The sequence below is a fragment of the Anarhichas minor genome, unplaced genomic scaffold (genome assembly GCF_050575085.1).
Source record: "Anarhichas minor isolate MPS153535 unplaced genomic scaffold, ASM5057508v1 ptg000055l, whole genome shotgun sequence".
Classification (NCBI taxonomy): domain Eukaryota; kingdom Metazoa; phylum Chordata; class Actinopteri; order Perciformes; family Anarhichadidae; genus Anarhichas; species Anarhichas minor.
The window spans coordinates 1,346,894-1,366,072 of NW_027466501.1; the positions used below are offsets into that span (position 1 = coordinate 1,346,894).

Sequence of the window (19,179 nt, forward strand, 5' to 3'; positions counted from 1 at the left end):
CACAGTGTGCTTGTTGCCTGGATGATTGGTACATTTGGCCGACCGCATGTACAGGAAGCCTATATGTTACTGCCAGCAGTTATAAATCGAGTGAGTTATGAATTTGGTTAGTCCTCAGCACATTCAGATTTCCCTTTAACCTGTGGTTTTCTACGGCTACATGCAACTTTGCGTCAACCCTCCCCCAGTCCAGAATCTGAGGAAATGGACAAAGTTCTTTTGGTTTTCTCCTGAACACACTTTCGCGAGAAAACATACCTTTTTCGAAGCCTGGATGGCTCAGTCGGTAGAGCATCAGACTTTTAATCGGAGGCTCCAGGATTCAAGTCCCTGTTCAGGCGTCAAGTTTAATGTTGGTTTGACTGTTCAGTTCACTATCGTTGTCGGAGGTCCACAGTGTGCTTGTTGCCTGGATGATTGGGACATTTGGCCGACCGCATGTACAGGAAGCCTATATGTTACTGCCAGCAGTTATAAATCGAAGTCTCCCTGTGGCCATCAGTGAGTTATGAATTTGGTTAGTCCTCAGCACATTCAGATTTGCCTTTAACCTGTGGTTTTCTACGGCTACATGCATCTTTGCGTTAACCCTCCCCCAGTCCAGAATCTGAGGAAATGGACAGAGTTCTTTTGGTTTTCTCCCGAACACACTTTCGCGAGAAAACATACCTTTTTCGAAGCCTTGATGGCTCAGTCGGTAGAGCATCAGACTTTTAATCTGAGGGTCCAGGGTTCAAGTCCCTGTTCAGGCGTCAAGTTTAATGTTGGTGTGACTATTCAGTTCACTATCGTTGTCGGAGGTCCACAGTGTGCTTGTTGCCTGGATGATTGGTACATTTGGCCGACCGCATGTACAGGAAGCCTATATGTTACTGCCAGCAGTTATAAATCGAGTGAGTTATGAATTTGGTTAGTCCTCAGCACATTCAGATTTCCCTTTAACCTGTGGTTTTCTACGGCTACATGCAACTTTGCGTCAACCCTCCCCCAGTCCAGAATCTGAGGAAATGGACAAAGTTCTTTTGGTTTTCTCCTGAACACACTTTCGCGAGAAAACATACCTTTTTCGAAGCCTGGATGGCTCAGTCGGTAGAGCATCAGACTTTTAATCTGAGGGTCCAGGGTTCAAGTCCCTGTTCAGGTGTCAAGTTTAATGTTGGTGTGACTGTTCAGTTCACTGTTGTTGTCGGACGTGCAGAGTGTGCTTGTTGCCTGGAAATGTTGGTGTGACTGTTCAGTTCACTGTTGTTGTCGGACGTGCAGAGTGTGCTTGTTGCCTGGATGATTGGTACATTTGGCCGACCGCATGTACTGGAAGCATATATGTTACTGCCAGCAGTTATAAATCGAAGTCTCCCTGTGGCCATCAGTGAGTTATGAATTTGGTTAGTCCTCAGCACATTCAGATTTGCCTTTAACCTGTGGTTTTCTAAGGCTACATGCAACTTTGCATCAACCCTCCCCCAGTCCAGAATCTGAGGAAATGGACAAAGTTCTTTTCGTTTTCTCCCGAACACACTTTCGCGAGAAAACATACCTTTTTCGAAGCCTGGATGGCTCAGTCGGTAGAGCATCAGACTTTTAATCTGAGGGTCCAGGGTTCAAGTCCCTGTTCAGGCGTCAAGTTTAATGTTGGTGTGACTATTCAGGTCACTATCGTTGTCGGAGGTCCACAGTGTGCTTGTTGCCTGGATGATTGGTACATTTGGCCGACCGCATGTACAGGAAGCCTATATGTTACTGCCAGCAGTTATAAATCGAGTGAGTTATGAATTTGGTTAGTCCTCAGCACATTCAGATTTCCCTTTAACCTGTGGTTTTCTACGGCTACATGCAACTTTGCGTCAACCCTCCCCCAGTCCAGAATCTGAGGAAATGGACAAAGTTCTTTTGGTTTTCTCCTGAACACACTTTCGCGAGAAAACATACCTTTTTCGAAGCCTGGATGGCTCAGTCGGTAGAGCATCAGACTTTTAATCGGAGGCTCCAGGATTCAAGTCCCTGTTCAGGCGTCAAGTTTAATGTTGGTTTGACTGTTCAGTTCACTATCGTTGTCGGAGGTCCACAGTGTGCTTGTTGCCTGGATGATTGGTACATTTGGCCGACCGCATGTACAGGAAGCCTATATGTTACTGCCAGCAGTTATAAATCGAAGTCTCCCTGTGGCCATCAGTGAGTTATGAATTTGGTTAGTCCTCAGCACATTCAGATTTGCCTTTAACCTGTGGTTTTCTACGGCTACATGCATCTTTGCGTTAACCCTCCCCCAGTCCAGAATCTGAGGAAATGGACAGAGTTCTTTTGGTTTTCTCCCGAACACACTTTCGCGAGAAAACATACCTTTTTCGAAGCCTGGATGGCTCAGTCGGTAGAGCATCAGACTTTTAATCTGAGGGTCCAGGGTTCAAGTCCCTGTTTAGGCGTCAAGTTTAATGTTGGTGTGACTATTCAGTTCACTATCGTTGTCGGAGGTCCACAGTGTGCTTGTTCCCTGGATGATTGGTACATTTGGCCGACCGCATGTACAGGAAGCCTATATGTTACTGCCAGCAGTTATAAATCGAGTGAGTTATGAATTTGGTTAGTCCTCAGCACATTCAGATTTCCCTTTAACCTGTGGTTTTCTACGGCTACATGCAACTTTGCGTCAACCCTCCCCCAGTCCAGAATCTGAGGAAATGGACAAAGTTCTTTTGGTTTTCTCCTGAACACACTTTCGCGAGAAAACATACCTTTTTCGAAGCCTGGATGGCTCAGTCGGTAGAGCATCAGACTTTTAATCTGAGGGTCCAGGGTTCAAGTCCCTGTTCAGGTGTCAAGTTTAATGTTGGTGTGACTGTTCAGTTCACTGTTGTTGTCGGACGTGCAGAGTGTGCTTGTTGCCTGGAAATGTTGGTGTGACTGTTCAGTTCACTGTTGTTGTCGGACGTGCAGAGTGTGCTTGTTGCCTGGATGATTGGTACATTTGGCCGACCGCATGTACTGGAAGCATATATGTTACTGCCAGCAGTTATAAATCGAAGTCTCCCTGTGGCCATCAGTGAGTTATGAATTTGGTTAGTCCTCAGCACATTCAGATTTGCCTTTAACCTGTGGTTTTCTAAGGCTACATGCAACTTTGCATCAACCCTCCCCCAGTCCAGAATCTGAGGAAATGGACAAAGTTCTTTTCGTTTTCTCCCGAACACACTTTCGCGAGAAAACATACCTTTTTCGAAGCCTGGATGGCTCAGTCGGTAGAGCATCAGCCTTTTAATCTGAGGGTCCAGGGTTCAAGTCCCTGTTCAGGCGTCAAGTTTAATGTTGGTGTGACTATTCAGTTCACTATCGTTGTCGGAGGTCCACAATGTGCTTGATGATTGGTACATTTGGCCGACCGCATGTACTGGAAGCCTATATGTTACTGCCAGCAGTTATAAATCGAAGTCTCCCTGTGGCCATCAGTGAGTTATGAATTTGGTTAGTCCTCAGCACATTCAGATTTCCCTTTAACCTGTGGTTTTCTACGGCTACATGCAACTTTGCGTCAACCCTCCCCCAGTCCAGAATCTGAGGAAATGGACAAAGTTCTTTTGGTTTTCTCCTGAACACACTTTCGCGAGAAAACATACCTTTTTCGAAACCTGGATGGCTCAGTCGGTAGAGCATCAGACTTTTAATCTGAGGGTCCAGGGTTCAAGTCCTTGTTCAGGTGTCAAGTTTAATGTTGGTGTGACTGTTCAGTTCACTGTTGTTGTCGGACGTGCAGAGTGTGCTTGTTGCCTGGATGATTGGTACATTTGGCCGACCGCATGTACTGGAAGCATATATGTTACTGCCAGCAGTTATAAATCGAGTGAGTTATGAATTTGGTTAGTCCTCAGCACATTCAGATTTCCCTTTAACCTGTGGTTTTCTACGGCTACATGCAACTTTGCGTCAACCCTCCCCCAGTCCAGAATCTGAGGAAATGGACAAAGTTCTTTTGGTTTTCTCCTGAACACACTTTCGCGAGAAAACATACCTTTTTCGAAGCCTGGATGGCTCAGTCGGTAGAGCATCAGACTTTTAATCTGAGGGTCCAGGGTTCAAGTCCCTGTTCAGGTGTCAAGTTTAATGTTGGTGTGACTGTTCAGTTCACTGTTGTTGTCGGACGTGCAGAGTGTGCTTGTTGCCTGGATGAATGGTACATTTGGCCGACCGCATGTACTGGAAGCATATATGTTACTGCCAGCAGTTATAAATCGAGTGAGTTATGAATTTGGTTAGTCCTCAGCACATTCAGATTTCCCTTTAACCTGTGGTTTTCTACGGCTACATGCAACTTTGCGTCAACCCTCCCCCAGTCCAGAATCTGAGGAAATGGACAAAGTTATTTTGGTTTTCTCCCGAACACACTTTCGCGAGAAAACATACCTTTCTCGAAGCCTGGATGGCTCAGTAGGTAGAGCATCAGACTTTTAATCTGAGGGTCCAGGGTTCAAGTCCCTGTTCAGGCGTCAGGTTTAATGTTGGTGTGACTATTCAGTTCACTATCGTTGTCGGAGGTCCACAGTGTGCTTGTTGCCTGGATGATTGGTACATTTGGCCAACCGCATGTACTGGAAGCCTATATGTTACTGCCAGCAGTTATAAATCGAAGTCTCCCTGTGGCCATCAGTGAGTTATGAATTTGGTTAGTCCTCAGCACATTCAGATTTCCCTTTAACCTGTGGTTTTCTACGGCTACATGCAACTTTGCGTCAACCCTCCCCCAGTCCAGAATCTGAGGAAATGGACAAAGTTCTTTTGGTTTTCTCCTGAACACACTTTCGCGAGAAAACATACCTTTTTCGAAGCCTGGATGGCTCAGTCGGTAGAGCATCAGACTTTTAATCTGAGGGTCCAGAGTTCAAGTCCCTGTTCAGGCGTCAAGTTTAATGTTGGTGTGACTATTCAGGTCACTATTGTTGTCGGAGGTCCACAGTGTGCTTGTTGCCTGGATGATTGGTACATTTGGCCGACCGCATGTACAGGAAGCCTATATGTTACTGCCAGCAGTTATAAATCGAGTGAGTTATGAATTTGGTTAGTCCTCAGCACATTCAGATTTCCCTTTAACCTGTGGTTTTCTACGGCTACATGCAACTTTGCGTCAACCCTCCCCCAGTCCAGAATCTGAGGAAATGGACAAAGTTCTTTTGGTTTTCTCCTGAACACACTTTCGCGAGAAAACATACCTTTTTCGAAGCCTGGATGGCTTAGTCGGTAGAGCATCAGACTTTTAATCGGAGGCTCCAGGATTCAAGTCCCTGTTCAGGCGTCAAGTTTAATGTTGGTTTGACTGTTCAGTTCACTATCGTTGTCGGAGGTCCACAGTGTGCTTGTTGCCTGGATGATTGGTACATTTGGCCGACCGCATGTACAGGAAGCCTATATGTTACTGCCAGCAGTTATAAATCGAAGTCTCCCTGTGGCCATCAGTGAGTTATGAATTTGGTTAGTCCTCAGCACATTCAGATTTGCCTTTAACCTATGGTTTTCTACGGCTACATGCATCTTTGCGTTAACCCTCCCCCAGTCCAGAATCTGAGGAAATGGACAGAGTTCTTTTGGTTTTCTCCCGAACACACTTTCGCGAGACAACATACCTTTTTCGAAGCCTGAATGGCTCAGTCGGTAGAGCATCAGACTTTTAATCTGAGGGTCCAGGGTTCAAGTCCCTGTTCAGGCGTCAAGTTTAATGTTGGTGTGACTATTCAGTTCACTATCGTTGTCGGAGGTCCACAGTGTGCTTGTTGCCTGGATGATTGGTACATTTGGCCGACCGCATGTACAGGAAGCCTATATGTTACTGCCAGCAGTTATAAATCGAGTGAGTTATGAATTTGGTTAGTCCTCAGCACATTCAGATTTCCCTTTAACCTGTGGTTTTCTACGGCTACATGCAACTTTGCGTCAACCCTCCCCCAGTCCAGAATCTGAGGAAATGGACAAAGTTCTTTTGGTTTTCTCCTGAACACACTTTCGCGAGAAAACATACCTTTTTCGAAGCCTGGATGGCTCAGTCGGTAGAGCATCAGACTTTTAATCGGAGGCTCCAGGATTCAAGTCCCTGTTCAGGCGTCAAGTTTAATGTTGGTTTGACTGTTCAGTTCACTATCGTTGTCGGAGGTCCACAGTGTGCTTGTTGCCTGGATGATTGGTACATTTGGCCGACCGCATGTACAGGAAGCCTATATGTTACTGCCAGCAGTTATAAATCGAAGTCTCCCTGTGGCCATCAGTGAGTTATGAATTTGGTTAGTCCTCAGCACATTCAGATTTGCCTTTAACCTGTGGTTTTCTACGGCTACATGCATCTTTGCGTTAACCCTCCCCCAGTCCAGAATCTGAGGAAATGGACAGAGTTCTTTTGGTTTTCTCCCGAACACACTTTCGCGAGAAAACATACCTTTTTCGAAGCCTGGATGGCTCAGTCGGTAGAGCATCAGACTTTTAATCTGAGGGTCCAGGGTTCAAGTCCCTGTTTAGGCGTCAAGTTTAATGTTGGTGTGACTATTCAGTTCACTATCGTTGTCGGAGGTCCACAGTGTGCTTGTTCCCTGGATGATTGGTACATTTGGCCGACCGCATGTACAGGAAGCCTATATGTTACTGCCAGCAGTTATAAATCGAGTGAGTTATGAATTTGGTTAGTCCTCAGCACATTCAGATTTCCCTTTAACCTGTGGTTTTCTACGGCTACATGCAACTTTGCGTCAACCCTCCCCCAGTCCAGAATCTGAGGAAATGGACAAAGTTCTTTTGGTTTTCTCCTGAACACACTTTCGCGAGAAAACATACCTTTTTCGAAGCCTGGATGGCTCAGTCGGTAGAGCATCAGACTTTTAATCTGAGGGTCCAGGGTTCAAGTCCCTGTTCAGGTGTCAAGTTTAATGTTGGTGTGACTGTTCAGTTCACTGTTGTTGTCGGACGTGCAGAGTGTGCTTGTTGCCTGGAAATGTTGGTGTGACTGTTCAGTTCACTGTTGTTGTCGGACGTGCAGAGTGTGCTTGTTGCCTGGATGATTGGTACATTTGGCCGACCGCATGTACTGGAAGCATATATGTTACTGCCAGCAGTTATAAATCGAAGTCTCCCTGTGGCCATCAGTGAGTTATGAATTTGGTTAGTCCTCAGCACATTCAGATTTGCCTTTAACCTGTGGTTTTCTAAGGCTACATGCAACTTTGCATCAACCCTCCCCCAGTCCAGAATCTGAGGAAATGGACAAAGTTCTTTTCGTTTTCTCCCGAACACACTTTCGCGAGAAAACATACCTTTTTCGAAGCCTGGATGGCTCAGTCGGTAGAGCATCAGCCTTTTAATCTGAGGGTCCAGGGTTCAAGTCCCTGTTCAGGCGTCAAGTTTAATGTTGGTGTGACTATTCAGTTCACTATCGTTGTCGGAGGTCCACAATGTGCTTGATGATTGGTACATTTGGCCGACCGCATGTACTGGAAGCCTATATGTTACTGCCAGCAGTTATAAATCGAAGTCTCCCTGTGGCCATCAGTGAGTTATGAATTTGGTTAGTCCTCAGCACATTCAGATTTCCCTTTAACCTGTGGTTTTCTACGGCTACATGCAACTTTGCGTCAACCCTCCCCCAGTCCAGAATCTGAGGAAATGGACAAAGTTCTTTTGGTTTTCTCCTGAACACACTTTCGCGAGAAAACATACCTTTTTCGAAACCTGGATGGCTCAGTCGGTAGAGCATCAGACTTTTAATCTGAGGGTCCAGGGTTCAAGTCCTTGTTCAGGTGTCAAGTTTAATGTTGGTGTGACTGTTCAGTTCACTGTTGTTGTCGGACGTGCAGAGTGTGCTTGTTGCCTGGATGATTGGTACATTTGGCCGACCGCATGTACTGGAAGCATATATGTTACTGCCAGCAGTTATAAATCGAGTGAGTTATGAATTTGGTTAGTCCTCAGCACATTCAGATTTCCCTTTAACCTGTGGTTTTCTACGGCTACATGCAACTTTGCGTCAACCCTCCCCCAGTCCAGAATCTGAGGAAATGGACAAAGTTCTTTTGGTTTTCTCCTGAACACACTTTCGCGAGAAAACATACCTTTTTCGAAGCCTGGATGGCTCAGTCGGTAGAGCATCAGACTTTTAATCTGAGGGTCCAGGGTTCAAGTCCCTGTTCAGGTGTCAAGTTTAATGTTGGTGTGACTGTTCAGTTCACTGTTGTTGTCGGACGTGCAGAGTGTGCTTGTTGCCTGGATGAATGGTACATTTGGCCGACCGCATGTACTGGAAGCATATATGTTACTGCCAGCAGTTATAAATCGAGTGAGTTATGAATTTGGTTAGTCCTCAGCACATTCAGATTTCCCTTTAACCTGTGGTTTTCTACGGCTACATGCAACTTTGCGTCAACCCTCCCCCAGTCCAGAATCTGAGGAAATGGACAAAGTTATTTTGGTTTTCTCCCGAACACACTTTCGCGAGAAAACATACCTTTCTCGAAGCCTGGATGGCTCAGTAGGTAGAGCATCAGACTTTTAATCTGAGGGTCCAGGGTTCAAGTCCCTGTTCAGGCGTCAGGTTTAATGTTGGTGTGACTATTCAGTTCACTATCGTTGTCGGAGGTCCACAGTGTGCTTGTTGCCTGGATGATTGGTACATTTGGCCAACCGCATGTACTGGAAGCCTATATGTTACTGCCAGCAGTTATAAATCGAAGTCTCCCTGTGGCCATCAGTGAGTTATGAATTTGGTTAGTCCTCAGCACATTCAGATTTCCCTTTAACCTGTGGTTTTCTACGGCTACATGCAACTTTGCGTCAACCCTCCCCCAGTCCAGAATCTGAGGAAATGGACAAAGTTCTTTTGGTTTTCTCCTGAACACACTTTCGCGAGAAAACATACCTTTTTCGAAGCCTGGATGGCTCAGTCGGTAGAGCATCAGACTTTTAATCTGAGGGTCCAGAGTTCAAGTCCCTGTTCAGGCGTCAAGTTTAATGTTGGTGTGACTATTCAGGTCACTATTGTTGTCGGAGGTCCACAGTGTGCTTGTTGCCTGGATGATTGGTACATTTGGCCGACCGCATGTACAGGAAGCCTATATGTTACTGCCAGCAGTTATAAATCGAGTGAGTTATGAATTTGGTTAGTCCTCAGCACATTCAGATTTCCCTTTAACCTGTGGTTTTCTACGGCTACATGCAACTTTGCGTCAACCCTCCCCCAGTCCAGAATCTGAGGAAATGGACAAAGTTCTTTTGGTTTTCTCCTGAACACACTTTCGCGAGAAAACATACCTTTTTCGAAGCCTGGATGGCTTAGTCGGTAGAGCATCAGACTTTTAATCGGAGGCTCCAGGATTCAAGTCCCTGTTCAGGCGTCAAGTTTAATGTTGGTTTGACTGTTCAGTTCACTATCGTTGTCGGAGGTCCACAGTGTGCTTGTTGCCTGGATGATTGGTACATTTGGCCGACCGCATGTACAGGAAGCCTATATGTTACTGCCAGCAGTTATAAATCGAAGTCTCCCTGTGGCCATCAGTGAGTTATGAATTTGGTTAGTCCTCAGCACATTCAGATTTGCCTTTAACCTATGGTTTTCTACGGCTACATGCATCTTTGCGTTAACCCTCCCCCAGTCCAGAATCTGAGGAAATGGACAGAGTTCTTTTGGTTTTCTCCCGAACACACTTTCGCGAGACAACATACCTTTTTCGAAGCCTGAATGGCTCAGTCGGTAGAGCATCAGACTTTTAATCTGAGGGTCCAGGGTTCAAGTCCCTGTTCAGGCGTCAAGTTTAATGTTGGTGTGACTATTCAGTTCACTATCGTTGTCGGAGGTCCACAGTGTGCTTGTTGCCTGGATGATTGGTACATTTGGCCGACCGCATGTACAGGAAGCCTATATGTTACTGCCAGCAGTTATAAATCGAGTGAGTTATGAATTTGGTTAGTCCTCAGCACATTCAGATTTCCCTTTAACCTGTGGTTTTCTACGGCTACATGCAACTTTGCGTCAACCCTCCCCCAGTCCAGAATCTGAGGAAATGGACAAAGTTCTTTTGGTTTTCTCCTGAACACACTTTCGCGAGAAAACATACCTTTTTCGAAACCTGGATGGCTCAGTCGGTAGAGCATCAGACTTTTAATCTGAGGGTCCAGGGTTCAAGTCCTTGTTCAGGTGTCAAGTTTAATGTTGGTGTGACTGTTCAGTTCACTGTTGTTGTCGGACGTGCAGAGTGTGCTTGTTGCCTGGATGATTGGTACATTTGGCCGACCGCATGTACTGGAAGCATATATGTTACTGCCAGCAGTTATAAATCGAGTGAGTTATGAATTTGGTTAGTCCTCAGCACATTCAGATTTCCCTTTAACCTGTGGTTTTCTACGGCTACATGCAACTTTGCGTCAACCCTCCCCCAGTCCAGAATCTGAGGAAATGGACAAAGTTATTTTGGTTTTCTCCCGAACACACTTTCGCGAGAAAACATACCTTTTTCGAAGCCTGGATGGCTCAGTCGGTAGAGCATCAGACTTTTAATCTGAGGGTCCAGGGTTCAAGTCCCTGTTCAGGCGTCAGGTTTAATGTTGGTGTGACTATTCAGTTCACTATCGTTGTCAGAGGTCCACAGTGTGCTTGTTGCCTGGATGATTGGTACATTTGGCCAACCGCATGTACTGGAAGCCTATATGTTACTGCCAGCAGTTATAAATCGAAGTCTCCCTGTGGCCATCAGTGAGTTATGAATTTGGTTAGTCCTCAGCACATTCAGATTTCCCTTTAACCTGTGGTTTTCTACGGCTACATGCAACTTTGCGTCAACCCTCCCCCAGTCCAGAATCTGAGGAAATGGACAAAGTTCTTTTGGTTTTCTCCTGAACACACTTTCGCGAGAAAACATACCTTTTTCGAAGCCTGGATGGCTCAGTCGGTAGAGCATCAGACTTTTAATCTGAGGGTCCAGGGTTCAAGTCCCTGTTCAGGTGTCAAGTTTAATGTTGGTGTGACTGTTCAGTTCACTGTTGTTGTCGGACGTGCAGAGTGTGCTTGTTGCCTGGATGATTGGTACATTTGGCCGACCGCATGTACAGGAAGCCTATATGTTACTGCCAGCAGTTATAAATCGAAGTCTCCCTGTGGCCATCAGTGAGTTATGAATTTGGTTAGTCCTCAGCACATTCAGATTTGCCTTTAACCTGTGGTTTTCTACGGCTACATGCATCTTTGCGTTAACCCTCCCCCAGTCCAGAATCTGAGGAAATGGACAGAGTTCTTTTGGTTTTCTCCCGAACACACTTTCGCGAGACAACATACCTTTTTCGAAGCCTGAATGGCTCAGTCGGTAGAGCATCAGACTTTTAATCTGAGGGTCCAGGGTTCAAGTCCCTGTTCAGGCGTCAAGTTTAATGTTGGTGTGACTATTCAGTTCACTATCGTTGTCGGAGGTCCACAGTGTGCTTGTTGCCTGGATGATTGGTACATTTGGCCGACCGCATGTACAGGAAGCCTATATGTTACTGCCAGCAGTTATAAATCGAGTGAGTTATGAATTTGGTTAGTCCTCAGCACATTCAGATTTCCCTTTAACCTGTGGTTTTCTACGGCTACATGCAACTTTGCGTCAACCCTCCCCCAGTCCAGAATCTGAGGAAATGGACAAAGTTCTTTTGGTTTTCTCCTGAACACACTTTCGCGAGAAAACATACCTTTTTCGAAACCTGGATGGCTCAGTCGGTAGAGCATCAGACTTTTAATCTGAGGGTCCAGGGTTCAAGTCCTTGTTCAGGTGTCAAGTTTAATGTTGGTGTGACTGTTCAGTTCACTGTTGTTGTCGGACGTGCAGAGTGTGCTTGTTCCCTGGATGATTGGTACATTTGGCCGACCGCATGTACTGGAAGCATATATGTTACTGCCAGCAGTTATAAATCGAGTGAGTTATGAATTTGGTTAGTCCTCAGCACATTCAGATTTCCCTTTAACCTGTGGTTTTCTACGGCTACATGCAACTTTGCGTCAACCCTCCCCCAGTCCAGAATCTGAGGAAATGGACAAAGTTATTTTGGTTTTCTCCCGAACACACTTTCGCGAGAAAACATACCTTTTTCGAAGCCTGGATGGCTCAGTCGGTAGAGCATCAGACTTTTAATCTGAGGGTCCAGGGTTCAAGTCCCTGTTCAGGCGTCAGGTTTAATGTTGGTGTGACTATTCAGTTCACTATCGTTGTCAGAGGTCCACAGTGTGCTTGTTGCCTGGATGATTGGTACATTTGGCCAACCGCATGTACTGGAAGCCTATATGTTACTGCCAGCAGTTATAAATCGAAGTCTCCCTGTGGCCATCAGTGAGTTATGAATTTGGTTAGTCCTCAGCACATTCAGATTTCCCTTTAACCTGTGGTTTTCTACGGCTACATGCAACTTTGCGTCAACCCTCCCCCAGTCCAGAATCTGAGGAAATGGACAAAGTTCTTTTGGTTTTCTCCTGAACACACTTTCGCGAGAAAACATACCTTTTTCGAAGCCTGGATGGCTCAGTCGGTAGAGCATCAGACTTTTAATCTGAGGGTCCAGGGTTCAAGTCCCTGTTCAGGTGTCAAGTTTAATGTTGGTGTGACTGTTCAGTTCACTGTTGTTGTCGGACGTGCAGAGTGTGCTTGTTTCCTGGATGATTGGTACATTTGGCCGACCGCATGTACTGGAAGCATATATGTTACTGCCAGCAGTTATAAATCGAGTGAGTTATGAATTTGGTTAGTCCTCAGCACATTCAGATTTCCCTTTAACCTGTGGTTTTCTACGGCTACATGCAACTTTGCGTCAACCCTCCCCCAGTCCAGAATCTGAGGAAATGGACAAAGTTATTTTGGTTTTCTCCCGAACACACTTTCGCGAGAAAACATACCTTTTTCGAAGCCTGGATGGCTCAGTCGGTAGAGCATCAGACTTTTAATCTGAGGGTCCAGGGTTCAAGTCCCTGTTCAGGCGTCAGGTTTAATGTTGGTGTGACTATTCAGTTCACTATCGTTGTCGGAGGTCCACAGTGTGCTTGTTGCCTGGATGATTGGTACATTTGGCCAACCGCATGTACTGGAAGCCTATATGTTACTGCCAGCAGTTATAAATCGAAGTCTCCCTGTGGCCATCAGTGAGTTATGAATTTGGTTAGTCCTCAGCACATTCAGATTTCCCTTTAACCTGTGGTTTTCTACGGCTACATGCAACTTTGCGTCAACCCTCCCCCAGTCCAGAATCTGAGGAAATGGACAAAGTTCTTTTGGTTTTCTCCTGAACACACTTTCGCGAGAAAACATACCTTTTTCGAAGCCTGGATGGCTCAGTCGGTAGAGCATCAGACTTTTAATCTGAGGGTCCAGGGTTCAAGTCCCCTGTTCAGGCGTCAAGTTTAATGTTGGTGTGACTATTCAGGTCACTATTGTTGTCGGAGGTCCACAGTGTGCTTGTTGCCTGGATGATTGGTACATTTGGCCGACCGCATGTACAGGAAGCCTATATGTTACTGCCAGCAGTTATAAATCGAGTGAGTTATGAATTTGGTTAGTCCTCAGCACATTCAGATTTCCCTTTAACCTGTGGTTTTCTACGGCTACATGCAACTTTGCGTCAACCCTCCCCCAGTCCAGAATCTGAGGAAATGGACAAAGTTCTTTTGGTTTTCTCCTGAACACACTTTCGCGAGAAAACATACCTTTTTCGAAGCCTGGATGGCTTAGTCGGTAGAGCATCAGACTTTTAATCGGAGGCTCCAGGATTCAAGTCCCTGTTCAGGCGTCAAGTTTAATGTTGGTTTGACTGTTCAGTTCACTATCGTTGTCGGAGGTCCACAGTGTGCTTGTTGCCTGGATGATTGGTACATTTGGCCGACCGCATGTACAGGAAGCCTATATGTTACTGCCAGCAGTTATAAATCGAAGTCTCCCTGTGGCCATCAGTGAGTTATGAATTTGGTTAGTCCTCAGCACATTCAGATTTGCCTTTAACCTATGGTTTTCTACGGCTACATGCATCTTTGCGTTAACCCTCCCCCAGTCCAGAATCTGAGGAAATGGACAGAGTTCTTTTGGTTTTCTCCCGAACACACTTTCGCGAGAAAACATGCCTTTTTCGAAGCCTGGATGGCTCAGTCGGTAGAGCATCAGACTTTTAATCTGAGGGTCCAGGGTTCAAGTCCCTGTTCAGGCGTCAGGTTTAATGTTGGTGTGACTATTCAGTTCACTATCGTTGTCGGAGGTCCACAGTGTGCTTGTTGCCTGGATGATTGGTACATTTGGCCAACCGCATGTACTGGAAGCCTATATGTTACTGCCAGCAGTTATAAATCGAAGTCTCCCTGTGGCCATCAGTGAGTTATGAATTTGGTTAGTCCTCAGCACATTCAGATTTCCCTTTAACCTGTGGTTTTCTACGGCTACATGCAACTTTGCGTCAACCCTCCCCCAGTCCAGAATCTGAGGAAATGGACAAAGTTCTTTTGGTTTTCTCCTGAACACACTTTCGCGAGAAAACATACCTTTTTCGAAGCCTGGATGGCTCAGTCGGTAGAGCATCAGACTTTTAATCTGAGGGTCCAGGGTTCAAGTCCCTGTTCAGGCGTCAAGTTTAATGTTGGTGTGACTATTCAGGTCACTATTGTTGTCGGAGGTCCACAGTGTGCTTGTTGCCTGGATGATTGGTACATTTGGCCGACCGCATGTACAGGAAGCCTATATGTTACTGCCAGCAGTTATAAATCGAGTGAGTTATGAATTTGGTTAGTCCTCAGCACATTCAGATTTCCCTTTAACCTGTGGTTTTCTACGGCTACATGCAACTTTGCGTCAACCCTCCCCCAGTCCAGAATCTGAGGAAATGGACAAAGTTCTTTTGGTTTTCTCCTGAACACACTTTCGCGAGAAAACATACCTTTTTCGAAGCCTGGATGGCTTAGTCGGTAGAGCATCAGACTTTTAATCGGAGGCTCCAGGATTCAAGTCCCTGTTCAGGCGTCAAGTTTAATGTTGGTTTGACTGTTCAGTTCACTATCATTGTCGGAGGTCCACAGTGTGCTTGTTGCCTGGATGATTGGTACATTTGGCCGACCGCATGTACAGGAAGCCTATATGTTACTGCCAGCAGTTATAAATCGAAGTCTCCCTGTGGCCATCAGTGAGTTATGAATTTGGTTAGTCCTCAGCACATTCAGATTTGCCTTTAACCTATGGTTTTCTACGGCTACATGCATCTTTGCGTTAACCCTCCCCCAGTCCAGAATCTGAGGAAATGGACAGAGTTCTTTTGGTTTTCTCCCGAACACACTTTCGCGAGACAACATACCTTTTTCGAAGCCTGAATGGCTCAGTCGGTAGAGCATCAGACTTTTAATCTGAGGGTCCAGGGTTCAAGTCCCTGTTCAGGCGTCAAGTTTAATGTTGGTGTGACTATTCAGTTCACTATCGTTGTCGGAGGTCCACAGTGTGCTTGTTGCCTGGATGATTGGTACATTTGGCCGACCGCATGTACAGGAAGCCTATATGTTACTGCCAGCAGTTATAAATCGAAGTCTCCCTGTGGCCATCAGTGAGTTATGAATTTGGTTAGTCCTCAGCACATTCAGATTTCCCTTTAACCTGTGGTTTTCTACGGCTACATGCAACTTTGCGTCAACCCTCCCCCAGTCCAGAATCTGAGGAAATGGACAAAGTTCTTTTGGTTTTCTCCTGAACACACTTTCGCGAGAAAACATACCTTTTTCGAAGCCTGGATGGCTTAGTCGGTAGAGCATCAGACTTTTAATCGGAGGCTCCAGGATTCAAGTCCCTGTTCAGGCGTCAAGTTTAATGTTGGTGTGACTATTCAGTTCACTATCGTTGTCGGAGGTCCACAGTGTGCTTGTTGCCTGGATGATTGGTACATTTGGCCGACCGCATGTACAGGAAGCCTATATGTTACTGCCAGCAGTTATAAATCGAAGTCTCCCTGTGGCCATCAGTGAGTTATGAATTTGGTTAGTCCTCAGCACATTCAGATTTGCCTTTAACCTATGGTTTTCTACGGCTACATGCATCTTTGCGTTAACCCTCCCCCAGTCCAGAATCTGAGGAAATGGACAGAGTTCTTTTGGTTTTCTCCCGAACACACTTTCGCGAGAAAACATAACTTTTTCGAAGCCTGAATGGCTCAGTCGGTAGAGCATCAGACTTTTAATCTGAGGGTCCAGGGTTCAAGTCCCTGTTCAGGTGTCAAGTTTAATGTTGGTGTGACTGTTCAGTTCACTGTTGTTGTCGGACGTGCAGAGTGTGCTTGTTGCCTGGATGATTGGTACATTTGGCCGACCGCATGTACTGGAAGCATATATGTTACTGCCAGCAGTTATAAATCGAAGTCTCCCTGTGGCCATCAGTGAGTTATGAATTTGGTTAGTCCTCAGCACATTCAGATTTGCCTTTAACCTGTGGTTTTCTAAGGCTACATGCAACTTTGCATCAACCCTCCCCCAGTCCAGAATCTGAGGAAATGGACAAAGTTATTTTGGTTTTCTCCCGAACACACTTTCGCGAGAAAACATACCTTGTTCGAAGCCTGGATGGCTCAGTCGGTAGAGCATCAGACTTTTAATCTGAGGGTCCAGGGTTCAAGTCCCTGTTCAGGTGTCAAGTTTAATGTTGGTGTGACTGTTCAGTTCACTGTTGTTGTCGGACGTGCAGAGTGTGCTTGTTGCCTGGATGATTGGTACATTTGGCCGACCGCATGTACAGGAAGCCTATATGTTACTGCCATCAGTTATAAATCGAAGTCTCCCTGTGGCCATCAGTGAGTTATGAATTTGGTTAGTCCTCAGCACATTCAGATTTCCCTTTAACCTGTGGTTTTCTACGGCTACATGCAACTTTGCGTCAACCCTCCCCCAGTCCAGAATCTGAGGAAATGGACAAAGTTATTTTGGTTTTCTCCCGAACACACTTTCGCGAGAAAACATACCTTTTTCGAAGCCTGGATGGCTCAGTCGGTAGAGCATCAGACTTTTAATCTCAGGGTCCAGGGTTCAAGTCCCTGTTCAGGCGTCAAGTTTAATGTTGGTGTGACTATTCAGGTCACTATTTTTGTCGGAGGTCCACAGTGTGCTTGTTGCCTGGATGATTGGTACATTTGGCCGACCGCATGTACAGGAAGCCTATATGTTACTGCCAGCAGTTATAAATCGAGTGAGTTATGAATTTGGTTAGTCCTCAGCACATTCAGATTTCCCTTTAACCTGTGGTTTTCTACGGCTACATGCAACTTTGCGTCAACCCTCCCCCAGTCCAGAATCTGAGGAAATGGACAAAGTTCTTTTGGTTTTCTCCTGAACACACTTTCGCGAGAAAACATACCTTTTTCGAAGCCTGGATGGCTTAGTCGGTAGAGCATCAGACTTTTAATCGGAGGCTCCAGGATTCAAGTCCCTGTTCAGGCGTCAAGTTTAATGTTGGTTTGACTGTTCAGTTCACTATCGTTGTCGGAGGTCCACAGTGTGCTTGTTGCCTGGATGATTGGTACATTTGGCCGACCGCATGTACAGGAAGCCTATATGTTACTGCCAGCAGTTATAAATCGAAGTCTCCCTGTGGCCATCAGTGAGTTATGAATTTGGTTAGTCCTCAGCACATTCAGATTTGCCTTTAACCTATGGTTTTCTACGGCTACATGCATCTTTGCGTTAACCCTCCCCCAGTCCAGAATCTGAGGAAATGGACAGAGTTCTTTTGGTTTTCTCCCGAACACACTTTCGCGAGACAACATACCTTTTTCGAAGCCTGAATGGCTCAGTCGGTAGAGCATCAGACTTTTAATCTGAGGGTCCAGGGTTCAAGTCCCTGTTCAGGCGTCAAGTTTAATGTTGGTGTGACTATTCAGTTCACTATCGTTGTCGGAGGTCCACAGTGTGCTTGTTGCCTGGATGATTGGTACATTTGGCCGACCGCATGTACAGGAAGCCTATATGTTACTGCCAGCAGTTATAAATCGAAGTCTCCCTGTGGCCATCAGTGAGTTATGAATTTGGTTAGTCCTCAGCACATTCAGATTTCCCTTTAACCTGTGGTTTTCTACGGCTACATGCAACTTTGCGTCAACCCTCCCCCAGTCCAGAATCTGAGGAAATGGACAAAGTTCTTTTGGTTTTCTCCCGAACACACTTTCGCGAGAAAACATACCTTGTTCGAAGCCTGGATGGCTCAGTCGGTAGAGCATCAGACTTTTAATCTGAGGGTCCAGGGTTCAAGTCCCTGTTCAGGTGTCAAGTTTAATGTTGGTGTGACTGTTCAGTTCACTGTTGTTGTCGGACGTGCAGAGTGTGCTTGTTGCCTGGATGATTGGTACATTTGGCCGACCGCATGTACAGGAAGCCTATATGTTACTGCCATCAGTTATAAATCGAAGTCTCCCTGTGGCCATCAGTGAGTTATGAATTTGGTTAGTCCTCAGCACATTCAGATTTCCCTTTAACCTGTGGTTTTCTACGGCTACATGCAACTTTGCGTCAACCCTCCCCCAGTCCAGAATCTGAGGAAATGGACAAAGTTATTTTGGTTTTCTCCCGAACACACTTTCGCGAGAAAACATACCTTTTTCGAAGCCTGGATGGCTCAGTCGGTAGAGCATCAGACTTTTAATCTCAGGGTCCAGGGTTCAAGTCCCTGTTCAGGCGTCAAGTTTAATGTTGGTGTGACTGTTCAGTTCACTGTTGTTGTCGGAGGTCCACAGTGTGCTTGTTGCCTGGATGATTGGTACATTTGGCCGACCGCATGTACTGGAAGCCTATATGTTACTGCCAGCAGTTATAAATCGAAGTCTCCCTGTGGCCATCAGTGAGTTATGCATTTGGTTAGTCCTCAGCACATTCAGATTTCCCTTTAACCTGTGGTTTTCTACGGCTACATGCAACTTTGCGTCAACCCTCCCCCAGTCCAGAATCTGAGGAAATGGACAAAGTTCTTTTGGTTTTCTCCTAAACACAGTTTCGCGAGAAAACATACCTTTTTCGAAGCCTGGATGGCTCAGTCGGTAGAGCATCAGACTTTTAATCTGAGAGTCCAGGGTTCAAGTCCCTGTTCAGGCGTCAAGTTTAATGTTGGTGTGACTATTCAGTTCACTATCGTTGTCGGACGTCCAGAGTGTGCTTGTTGCCTGGATGATTGGTACATTTGGCCGACCGCATGTACTGGAAGCATA

General features: G+C 45.9%; 1 protein-coding gene and 46 non-coding genes across 47 annotated transcripts in view; all 47 read left to right on the top strand.

Annotated features, from left to right (window-relative positions):
• Positions 1 to 19,179, top strand: part of ptprz1b (protein tyrosine phosphatase receptor type Z1b) — a 132,737-nt gene that overhangs the window by 45,447 nt on the left and 68,111 nt on the right. The window lies entirely within an intron of this gene.
• trnak-uuu (transfer RNA lysine (anticodon UUU)) lies at positions 269 to 341 on the top strand. The gene has a single exon. It is a non-coding gene; the product is annotated as a tRNA-Lys (tRNA).
• On the top strand, positions 680 to 752 carry trnak-uuu (transfer RNA lysine (anticodon UUU)). The gene has a single exon. It is a non-coding gene; the product is annotated as a tRNA-Lys (tRNA).
• trnak-uuu (transfer RNA lysine (anticodon UUU)) lies at positions 1,072 to 1,144 on the top strand. Its single transcript has one exon. It is a non-coding gene; the product is annotated as a tRNA-Lys (tRNA).
• Positions 1,548 to 1,620, top strand: trnak-uuu (transfer RNA lysine (anticodon UUU)). Its single transcript has one exon. It is a non-coding gene; the product is annotated as a tRNA-Lys (tRNA).
• On the top strand, positions 1,940 to 2,012 carry trnak-uuu (transfer RNA lysine (anticodon UUU)). Its single transcript has one exon. It is a non-coding gene; the product is annotated as a tRNA-Lys (tRNA).
• Positions 2,351 to 2,423, top strand: trnak-uuu (transfer RNA lysine (anticodon UUU)). Its single transcript has one exon. It is a non-coding gene; the product is annotated as a tRNA-Lys (tRNA).
• On the top strand, positions 2,743 to 2,815 carry trnak-uuu (transfer RNA lysine (anticodon UUU)). Its single transcript has one exon. It is a non-coding gene; the product is annotated as a tRNA-Lys (tRNA).
• Positions 3,219 to 3,291, top strand: trnak-uuu (transfer RNA lysine (anticodon UUU)). The gene has a single exon. It is a non-coding gene; the product is annotated as a tRNA-Lys (tRNA).
• Positions 3,622 to 3,694, top strand: trnak-uuu (transfer RNA lysine (anticodon UUU)). Its single transcript has one exon. It is a non-coding gene; the product is annotated as a tRNA-Lys (tRNA).
• On the top strand, positions 4,014 to 4,086 carry trnak-uuu (transfer RNA lysine (anticodon UUU)). The gene has a single exon. It is a non-coding gene; the product is annotated as a tRNA-Lys (tRNA).
• trnak-uuu (transfer RNA lysine (anticodon UUU)) lies at positions 4,406 to 4,478 on the top strand. The gene has a single exon. It is a non-coding gene; the product is annotated as a tRNA-Lys (tRNA).
• trnak-uuu (transfer RNA lysine (anticodon UUU)) lies at positions 4,817 to 4,889 on the top strand. The gene has a single exon. It is a non-coding gene; the product is annotated as a tRNA-Lys (tRNA).
• Positions 5,620 to 5,692, top strand: trnak-uuu (transfer RNA lysine (anticodon UUU)). Its single transcript has one exon. It is a non-coding gene; the product is annotated as a tRNA-Lys (tRNA).
• On the top strand, positions 6,012 to 6,084 carry trnak-uuu (transfer RNA lysine (anticodon UUU)). The gene has a single exon. It is a non-coding gene; the product is annotated as a tRNA-Lys (tRNA).
• Positions 6,423 to 6,495, top strand: trnak-uuu (transfer RNA lysine (anticodon UUU)). Its single transcript has one exon. It is a non-coding gene; the product is annotated as a tRNA-Lys (tRNA).
• trnak-uuu (transfer RNA lysine (anticodon UUU)) lies at positions 6,815 to 6,887 on the top strand. Its single transcript has one exon. It is a non-coding gene; the product is annotated as a tRNA-Lys (tRNA).
• trnak-uuu (transfer RNA lysine (anticodon UUU)) lies at positions 7,291 to 7,363 on the top strand. The gene has a single exon. It is a non-coding gene; the product is annotated as a tRNA-Lys (tRNA).
• trnak-uuu (transfer RNA lysine (anticodon UUU)) lies at positions 7,694 to 7,766 on the top strand. The gene has a single exon. It is a non-coding gene; the product is annotated as a tRNA-Lys (tRNA).
• trnak-uuu (transfer RNA lysine (anticodon UUU)) lies at positions 8,086 to 8,158 on the top strand. The gene has a single exon. It is a non-coding gene; the product is annotated as a tRNA-Lys (tRNA).
• Positions 8,478 to 8,550, top strand: trnak-uuu (transfer RNA lysine (anticodon UUU)). Its single transcript has one exon. It is a non-coding gene; the product is annotated as a tRNA-Lys (tRNA).
• trnak-uuu (transfer RNA lysine (anticodon UUU)) lies at positions 8,889 to 8,961 on the top strand. Its single transcript has one exon. It is a non-coding gene; the product is annotated as a tRNA-Lys (tRNA).
• On the top strand, positions 9,281 to 9,353 carry trnak-uuu (transfer RNA lysine (anticodon UUU)). The gene has a single exon. It is a non-coding gene; the product is annotated as a tRNA-Lys (tRNA).
• trnak-uuu (transfer RNA lysine (anticodon UUU)) lies at positions 9,692 to 9,764 on the top strand. Its single transcript has one exon. It is a non-coding gene; the product is annotated as a tRNA-Lys (tRNA).
• On the top strand, positions 10,084 to 10,156 carry trnak-uuu (transfer RNA lysine (anticodon UUU)). The gene has a single exon. It is a non-coding gene; the product is annotated as a tRNA-Lys (tRNA).
• Positions 10,476 to 10,548, top strand: trnak-uuu (transfer RNA lysine (anticodon UUU)). The gene has a single exon. It is a non-coding gene; the product is annotated as a tRNA-Lys (tRNA).
• On the top strand, positions 10,887 to 10,959 carry trnak-uuu (transfer RNA lysine (anticodon UUU)). Its single transcript has one exon. It is a non-coding gene; the product is annotated as a tRNA-Lys (tRNA).
• Positions 11,298 to 11,370, top strand: trnak-uuu (transfer RNA lysine (anticodon UUU)). The gene has a single exon. It is a non-coding gene; the product is annotated as a tRNA-Lys (tRNA).
• trnak-uuu (transfer RNA lysine (anticodon UUU)) lies at positions 11,690 to 11,762 on the top strand. The gene has a single exon. It is a non-coding gene; the product is annotated as a tRNA-Lys (tRNA).
• Positions 12,082 to 12,154, top strand: trnak-uuu (transfer RNA lysine (anticodon UUU)). Its single transcript has one exon. It is a non-coding gene; the product is annotated as a tRNA-Lys (tRNA).
• Positions 12,493 to 12,565, top strand: trnak-uuu (transfer RNA lysine (anticodon UUU)). The gene has a single exon. It is a non-coding gene; the product is annotated as a tRNA-Lys (tRNA).
• On the top strand, positions 12,885 to 12,957 carry trnak-uuu (transfer RNA lysine (anticodon UUU)). The gene has a single exon. It is a non-coding gene; the product is annotated as a tRNA-Lys (tRNA).
• Positions 13,296 to 13,369, top strand: trnak-uuu (transfer RNA lysine (anticodon UUU)). Its single transcript has one exon. It is a non-coding gene; the product is annotated as a tRNA-Lys (tRNA).
• Positions 13,689 to 13,761, top strand: trnak-uuu (transfer RNA lysine (anticodon UUU)). The gene has a single exon. It is a non-coding gene; the product is annotated as a tRNA-Lys (tRNA).
• On the top strand, positions 14,100 to 14,172 carry trnak-uuu (transfer RNA lysine (anticodon UUU)). Its single transcript has one exon. It is a non-coding gene; the product is annotated as a tRNA-Lys (tRNA).
• Positions 14,511 to 14,583, top strand: trnak-uuu (transfer RNA lysine (anticodon UUU)). Its single transcript has one exon. It is a non-coding gene; the product is annotated as a tRNA-Lys (tRNA).
• On the top strand, positions 14,903 to 14,975 carry trnak-uuu (transfer RNA lysine (anticodon UUU)). Its single transcript has one exon. It is a non-coding gene; the product is annotated as a tRNA-Lys (tRNA).
• trnak-uuu (transfer RNA lysine (anticodon UUU)) lies at positions 15,314 to 15,386 on the top strand. The gene has a single exon. It is a non-coding gene; the product is annotated as a tRNA-Lys (tRNA).
• trnak-uuu (transfer RNA lysine (anticodon UUU)) lies at positions 15,725 to 15,797 on the top strand. Its single transcript has one exon. It is a non-coding gene; the product is annotated as a tRNA-Lys (tRNA).
• Positions 16,136 to 16,208, top strand: trnak-uuu (transfer RNA lysine (anticodon UUU)). The gene has a single exon. It is a non-coding gene; the product is annotated as a tRNA-Lys (tRNA).
• trnak-uuu (transfer RNA lysine (anticodon UUU)) lies at positions 16,547 to 16,619 on the top strand. Its single transcript has one exon. It is a non-coding gene; the product is annotated as a tRNA-Lys (tRNA).
• Positions 16,958 to 17,030, top strand: trnak-uuu (transfer RNA lysine (anticodon UUU)). The gene has a single exon. It is a non-coding gene; the product is annotated as a tRNA-Lys (tRNA).
• On the top strand, positions 17,350 to 17,422 carry trnak-uuu (transfer RNA lysine (anticodon UUU)). Its single transcript has one exon. It is a non-coding gene; the product is annotated as a tRNA-Lys (tRNA).
• trnak-uuu (transfer RNA lysine (anticodon UUU)) lies at positions 17,761 to 17,833 on the top strand. Its single transcript has one exon. It is a non-coding gene; the product is annotated as a tRNA-Lys (tRNA).
• On the top strand, positions 18,172 to 18,244 carry trnak-uuu (transfer RNA lysine (anticodon UUU)). The gene has a single exon. It is a non-coding gene; the product is annotated as a tRNA-Lys (tRNA).
• On the top strand, positions 18,583 to 18,655 carry trnak-uuu (transfer RNA lysine (anticodon UUU)). The gene has a single exon. It is a non-coding gene; the product is annotated as a tRNA-Lys (tRNA).
• On the top strand, positions 18,994 to 19,066 carry trnak-uuu (transfer RNA lysine (anticodon UUU)). Its single transcript has one exon. It is a non-coding gene; the product is annotated as a tRNA-Lys (tRNA).